Consider the following 8,371-nt stretch of genomic DNA (forward strand, 5'->3'; position numbering starts at 1 on the left):
GCAAAGCCCACTAATCATTTTTTCTTATTTCATTATAACAAATTATAGCATCTGATAAGATGTGTTCTCTGAAATAATTAATGGTATAAATTAGGTATTTGGATTATTAAATACAAAATATTGTTTGCAATTCTGATTATGTATATAGGTTTGAATTCCCGATACAAGCTTACTGCTCAGTTCATTACTTATTAATTTAGATATCACTTAAAACATAGTAAAACTCTCAGACTCAAAGCTTTTCTTCTAAATTGTGGCCATAACAATAACTATATCAAAATGTTTTTAGATGAAAACTAAAAGGAGACACATACTATCACTTTGTCTGTTGTTACAGTAAATAAGACAAGCCAGATAGATAGGTAGATAGACCAATAGATATAGATAGATAGGTAGATAGATAGGTAGATTGATGATATAGCTGTAAATTCCCAGGAATTAGTTTCTTCATTAATAAAAGAACAATAATAGTAATAAAACTTATACTGCTTCTTTCTTAATATTAGGTGCAGATTGATGTAGTGGTCCTATGCCATAGTCATTAAGCCCAGAAGTCACTGAAGGATTCACAATAAGTTGGTATATCTTGCCAAGCTTCAACAAGACAATTACCACCACATCTCATATATTCAATTATGAACCATCATTACGGATCATAATTATAATCCGTTGATTACCCTATCAACTTATGTCCTTTATTCTAGATATTAATCCCTGACTTCACTGCTGTTAATGTTCTAGTTACTGGCAAGAGAATTTGAAACTTTCTGCTTGATTTCCTCTGATAACTCCCCAATTGGTTCTTAAATTCTTGACTGATACAACCTTTAAAACCCACGACAAAAGCAATGTAAAATTCAAATCCTATACTAAGAATTCTACATTGGCATCTATATGGAATATATGTAATTAAATGACCTGGAGCATTATAAGTAAACCAACAATGACTCATGATTCTCTTATCATTTCTACAGGTCTGTATTAACCACTGGTTCATGGCATGTCACAAGCCTGTTCTTACACTGTCTGTTGATCATGTTCCCACCAGAAATAGCCACAAGGAGGAAGATCTGCTGCCGACTTTTCTTATGTAGTTGCTGTCAGGACTAGACCCCTTATTCCACAGGCCTGATTGTAACATGATCATGTCAACTGGCATATTGTCTCTCTTGAGGAACCAATCTAATACTGGATGTGACAGAGCATGTCAGAGACTGCTGGGGTAGGCAAGGAGTAGGGGAATTGGTAGAGGTGCAGTTTCTCAAGGAGTCAACTTAAACTTTCAAACATTAACATTTGGATGGCAAGCTATACTGTTCAGTTTAAAATGAACTAGAGGAGCACTTGGGGTTGGGGGAGGAGTATAGACTGCCCATATAACTAAAAGGCATGTTGACACCAATAGATACTGTCACTGTTCATTCTTGAACCAAAGGTCACAAAAGCAAAAAGATGAACTTTGGATCATAAACTCGTTATCTTTCTACTGACTCAAATACCCATCTAGAATATGTTCCATAGTATATACTATTTAAATGGTTACAGGACTCAAACCAACTGTAATGGTTTAAGGATAATTATGTCTTCCTTTGTTGATTAAATAAGAAAGAGCACAGTTTTCATGCCCTAGGTTCATGTCTCCAGTAGGATTCAGTTTTTGTACCCACCCCAATAAAAGCCTCAGTACACAGAGACTCTATACAAACAATTCTTCATTGTTGGTTCACTCCTACCCCTGCCCATTACCTTCCTATGTCCATGAGTCATTGTTCCTTATTTCTAGACACAGTTTCTTTCCATGAAGTCTGATTTCACTAAAATTGTCTTAGCATTCCCCTGGTGTCTGATTCTTTGGCTAGGAACATTCTCTAGGGAAGTTATCAGTAACTTAGACTTGACTTTCTATGAGGACTGAAGCTCTGGTGTTCTGATTAGACTGAAACCAGAGTTTTCTGGTGACTTAATCTTGGAAATAACATTTTTAGCACTTCTTCTACATCATACTATGTAGAAATGACTTGGTAAGTCATGCTTGAACAAACAATGATGGTATCACTGAAGGCATAGATACTAGTAGCAGGTCATTGGTGGCCATTGGACACGCTGCATATCCTAGTACTCTATCTCTTCTAGTGTACTCTATCTTTGGAATACTCACTTTGAGTCACCTTGGAACTATGAGTCTATAGGACAAAATAAGAATGCAAAAATCACGAGCTTTTTAAAATATATTGAGGCTCTCTTAAAAGGCTCATAGGAGGTCGGAGGAGACATTCTTGGTAGTCTTCAAGAAACAGAAGTGAAAAAGGGTTTGGAAATGTTCCACATTTTAAAAGTGTAGAGTGTGTAGAAGTTTCCAGGAAACAATATACTGAAAAAAATTGACAGTAATGCCCCTGAAAATGTTGATACTTCATGAAAAAAAAAAATAGCATACACGTCACAAAGATCCATCAGGACTTCATAAAAGGCAGCTAGAGAAAACCTATTGATTTCCTTTCAGACTAGTAGGTCATATATGATATCTTGATTTCAGAAATAAAACCATGCTTGCAGTGTATCACCGTTTCTTTCTATTCCTTCTTTTTTCTCTCTCCCCATCTTCCTCCTTTTTCTCTCCTTCCTCCCCATCCTCCTCCTTTTTGTCTGCCCCTTTCTCTCCATCTTTCTATTTTTTCCTCTCCTCCTCCTTCTCGCTTGTTCTTATCTGGTTATACCATGGGCTATGCTATTAATAATAATGCCATGGTTTTTGTTATTAATTGTAAATAATCTAAAGACTAATAACTAAAAATCTGTGAATCAGTCTTAGTGACAAAATGTTTGCAATTACCAATATATTGATAAACATTTCTTAAATTTATTTTTTATTTTATATGTGTGAATATTTTACTTACCTTACATGTATGTCTATGCACCAGATGTGTGCCTGTCGCCCACAAAGCCCAAAAAAGAGTATAGCATCCACTGGGACTCAAGTTACAGACTGTTGAGAGCCATCAAATGAGTGCTGAGAATCAAATCTGGGTCATCTGAAAGAGCAGTAAGTACTCTTATTTGTGGAGCCATCTTTCTATACCCCTGATAAATGTTTTTATTCACAAACTGTATGGATCTAACCTTAAATGTTTCATATTATGTTGAACTGGTAGAGACTTTATTATAATAGGTCTAGATTATGTTTCAGTGATGATATACATGCCTAATATCTGTGAGGTCCACAGAAAGAAGTCCTAATCATCTTTAGAACTTTATTATTTATATTTATGTTAAAGTGTGAGACAGCAAAACCAGACTTTTATCGGGAGGGTAAAATATCAGGTTACTCTAAATCAACTATTGCCAACCTTGGGAGCTGATATAGAATCCATGCCAACTCAGTACATTTGTCAGCATGGACTTCTTGATTGAAGAACTCATTGCATATACTTTTGAATTCCCATAGTCTGAAAGTTTAATCTGGCTCTCTCTCCCTTTAGAGGTTTATTTAATTTCATGTTTATGAGTGTTTTGTCTGTATGTATGTATACGCACAGTGTGACTGCCTAGTGCCATCAGAGGCTAAATAAAAGATTGAAAACCCTGGAGTTGGAGTTATGAATGGCTGTGAACCATTGTGTGGGAATTGAGAATTGAACCAAGGTCCTCTGCAAAAGCAGAAAGTGATTCTAAGCAGTAGACCTCCTCTCCAGACACAATACCTTCTCTTTATTATGACTTTCCAAATAAACAATACTAAAATTTTGAGAACAAATTTATTTAATGCACAGTTTTTCTCCAACTTAAGGAATTAATTCATTGCCACAAAATTTCTGGTACTCTAAAAATTACATATGCATTTGGCCTGATCTTTATCCAGATTTAGAAGTATGGGATGAGAGAATGCAAATTTTAAATACAGCAGTTGTTCCTACAGGAAGAAATTCTATCATTTTGAGTAGGAAGTGAATTAATTTACTTTAACCTGAGTGTTAATAAGTCTGCATTATAATGTAGAAACTTCTTATGAACCATACAACTTTTCCCTTTGTTCATAGTTCTCCATTTAATGTTTGCATCCCTTAATTTTGTACTTCATAAAAGTGAGTCCCAATCTTTGAAAAAACTATTTCATGACTTTCACCCCTTAATTTTCTTGTGACCATTCAGTATTTTGAGGTTCTTTTACAATTTAAATGTGAAAGTGTTTTAAAAAAACAATCAGATATATAGGAGACAAGCTTGTAATCTTAATAATTGATAGATAAACTGAAATTATGTCATAAGTGAATAGCCAAAGAAAATAACTAACATATTCCAATGAGAGTTGAGACAGAGAGAGAGAAAGAGACATCTCTGTCAGTAATGTGTTAGCTGCACAGACATAAGGACCTGAATTTGATCTCTAGATTTCCAGTAAAAAACATGGGCACTGTAGCTTTTATCTCAGATGGGAAAGATGAGGACAAAGGCATTCTTGGGACTCACTGGCCATCCAGCCTAGATGAATTGGCGAGCCCCAGGTGAATGGGAGACTCTGTCTCAATAAATCATATACATAGCTCCTGGGGGATGACCCTAAAGGTTGCCAACTGTTGTCAACACTGAAGAACACACACAGGTGCACACAGGCTCACACATATGTGGGTGCACACACATAAAATACACAACTGAAAGTTTTGGGTTTTGAGATCATATATGAAACCAATGCCAGGATTTAAAAGATGCATCTGAGGTCTTCTAGCAGGCATTAGAGTCATGAATATTTGTGAAAAACCTAATCAACTTTAGTTTCAAAAACAACTTTCTCTGTACCTCCGGTATATTACCTTATTTATTTCTCATAATTAGTGTTTTGTATCTCTGTTTGTAGAAGAAGGGCACTGAGGTACAGAATACTTACTTATTTCTCAGGATCACAGCTTGCCAAATTGGAGCAAAGGTGGCTCCAGGCATCTGGTCTGGATTTGAATACATATTTTAGGGAAAAAATGCTTTGGGAACTATAGTGAGAAATATGACAATAGTAATTGAGTTATACTCTTGTGTGCTTCTTTGTGTGTTTTTTAGAGGCTACAAGTATTTGTATACACATATATATTCCTAAATAAACTTGTTGAGTCCATATAATGTTACTTGTATATATGCTTTGAGACCTGGCCATTTGACACTGGAAAACCAATTGATGTGCTCTTCCCTGGGGAGGACCACCTCTCCCATTCCTAGCTTTACTCAGTTGCCTGTTGTTTTTGTGTAAGATTGAGGCCTCATGAGCTTTTCCATACACAGTTTGGTGAGGTCATTTGTATCTTTGTTCAATTCACATTTCGACAGATATGTTGATTAGACTTTGCAGTTATAGCTTCTAAGATGCACAGTGCATCTTGGAAGAATGGTCTCCTCATCTTAAGAGAGTTTCCAGGGTCAGGGGGAAGAGTCAGTTTCAGCATCAGTAAGGACAATGAAGAAAAATGCTCTGAAGACATTCAAGTTAAGGGAGGACTCCCTTATAATGAGCAATAGCTTTCTAGGTCACTATAAGGTAGGCTCAGAGGAAGCCCAGGGCAGCATGAGTACCAGATATCAAGCGAGAGTCATAGGGATGCAAAGCACGATGGTAGTCACTGTCCTCCTAGTGTCACATGAATGTGGATCTACTAACACCTTGCAGTGTGCAGCACCTGTTATGCATTGGAGCAGAACGCTGCAAAGCTGGTGGCGATGGAAGGACCTCTTAGTACCTGGGTAAACAACTATGCACAACACAGAGATAACACCTTCCATTAAGTCCTTTCTCTGCACATTGTATTCTGTAGCTAGAGTTTTTCTCTCTGGGTCCTGCCAAGCCCCGGAAATCCTGTAGCCCATTTATAAAATAAACATACAGAAGCATATATTATTTAAACTGCTCGGCCATTAGCTCAGGCCTACCATTGTCTAGCTCTTACTCTTATACTCAGCCCATTTCTGTTAATCTATATGTCGCCACATCTTCCGTGGCTTTATCTGCTGCCTTTACATGAGGTTCCCTGGACAGCAGGCTGGCATCTCCTCCTCTCTGCCTTCCTGTTCTCTCAATTCTCCTCTCTGCTAGTCCCACCTATACTTCCTGCCTGGCTATTGGCCAATCAGTGTTTTATTTATCAATCAATCATCCACAGCACTTCCCCTTTTTCTTTTTTTTTTTCAAAAAGAAAGGTTTTAACTTTAACATAGTAAAATCACATATAACAAAACAATTATCAAGCAAGAATTATAGTTACAATTTACAATAGTATCTTTTATCATAACTGAGGAAATTATAGCTATCTAGTCTTCAACTACATCAAAGACCCCAGAAGGATATACTATTACCTGAGAAATGGGAGAAGGATGCAAGCAATTTTCGGGAGTCTTGCAGGGTAGACAGAGACAGCTGGCAGCCTGGACAGTCACCTAATGTTCCTTTGTAAAGTTGGGGCATCTTTCTTCAGCCCACAGGCCTAAAGTCTCTCAGTCACTTTTCTCTATGTCCTGTAGAATGTCTGGCAGTTTCCTCTGCAAAGCAGGAACCTGAAGGACCATTTCACCAAGCAAAGTTCAGTGGTCACCTTCCTGTGGGTCCTGCATGTCCAGTTGATCAAGCAGTCCAGGCAAGATCAGTTCCTTGCCCAAATGGCTATTTTTGCCAAGGTAAAGATAAACTCCATGTGAAGTGTCTTCGATGCCCATCCTCCTCCCTGAAGTAAATCAGTGCTGCCAGGAGCAGACATGTCTCATTGTCCAGAAAGTCTAAATTTTTAAAACATTTTAAATGCCATATTCTGTAGGTCTTTGAAGTGTTTGAAGATTATCTACCTAATTGAATTATATCTATGCATACCTAGCAAACAACATGACTATAAGTTTGACTATCAGAGAAGACTAATTATTAATCTGTATTTCTTAATTATCCATTACAATTTAAATGAGTCACATATACATAATACCTCAAACGGGAATAGAAATATATATACAGTATAACAAAATTAAGTTTAAACTTGTATCAATAAACTAAAATCCATAGCAATGTAAAACATTTTAAACAAGTTGCTCTTTAAAAGTAGATTCAATAATCTACCCTTTTATCCTATCATATCTATATCATATCCACTTTTCTTCTTTAGAAAGAGATCACATTTATAATCAACCTGATTTAAATAAAAATATTGATTTTTCTCTGTCCCACTCCAGAGGGCTCTTCTGATATGGGACAAAAGAATTTCTTAACATTTTTTTTTTTTTAAGCAATATGTTTGAGTTTAGAGAAGGAGTGAGCCAATTCCATCTCCAAACGCAGCTTGGTATATTTGGGAATTTGGATGTAGCTTCTCTTACTACTTCCTGCTGGAGGGGGGGCACTTTATCTTATGGGGACATAAAGAAAATTTTAACCAAGTGATCCTGCATGGGGGAAGGTGAGGGGGCAAGAGGGGTGAGAATAAGGGAATCCGTGGCTGATATGTAGAACTGAAATGTATTGCAAAATAAAAATAAAAAAAATTAAAAAAAAGAAAATTTTAAGATTATGGATTAGTCTGTGAGGATGTATAGTCTGAGCCAGTTGCCTTGAAACTGGATTTTGGATCATCTGGGCCACGGTGTCATCAGAGACTTTTCCGGGGATCTTGGCTGGTCAAACCTGATGTATCTTTATCTGGAACAAATCCATAGCCTCTGGCTTTCTGTGGAAACAAAAGCAGAGCCTCTTTTCCAAAGCAACATATCCTTACATCCAAATTTTGAAGTCAAGGTATCTTTAAAATATGCATATTTGCTCAACTCAACAGCTTTTATGATCAAATGTTTTTCTGCAATTAAAAATCCCAAAGACGTCGGGCGGTGGTGGTGCACGCCTTTAATCCCAGCACTTGGGAGGCAGAGGTAGGCGGATCTCTGTGAGTTCGAGGCCAGCCTGGGCTACCAAGTGAGTCCCAGGAAAGGCACAAAGCTACACAGAGAAACCCTGTCTCAAAAAACAAAAAAAAAAAAACAAAAAACAAAACAAACAAAAAAAAAATCCCAAAGACAACACAATCCAGATTCTTTGTGTAATATCCATCTTTACATGGCTTATTTTTTATACTACCTTTACTGTCTCTTTAAAGACTTTATTTTTAAAAACTATCTATATATTTATATAACTGTAAATATTTTTTTCTCTCTTCCAAGCCTACATATATTTTCACACACAGTGTAAGCATTCGAAGTCTTATTCCATCTGAATCTGTCTTATTGTGAATCTATTGTTTTAAACCACAGCATTACTAGGGCTAAAATAGCAGCTTTGGCTGGTGGCTCTGCCCACCTCAGCTTCCAAACATGGCGGTGGTACGTTTGGGCCACCGCCAGCTCTGGGAGCCATCAACTCTTA

This window comes from Peromyscus californicus, unplaced genomic scaffold, assembly GCF_007827085.1.
Source record: "Peromyscus californicus insignis strain IS unplaced genomic scaffold, ASM782708v3 Scaffold_9__1_contigs__length_137607984, whole genome shotgun sequence".
NCBI classification, from domain to species: domain Eukaryota; kingdom Metazoa; phylum Chordata; class Mammalia; order Rodentia; family Cricetidae; genus Peromyscus; species Peromyscus californicus.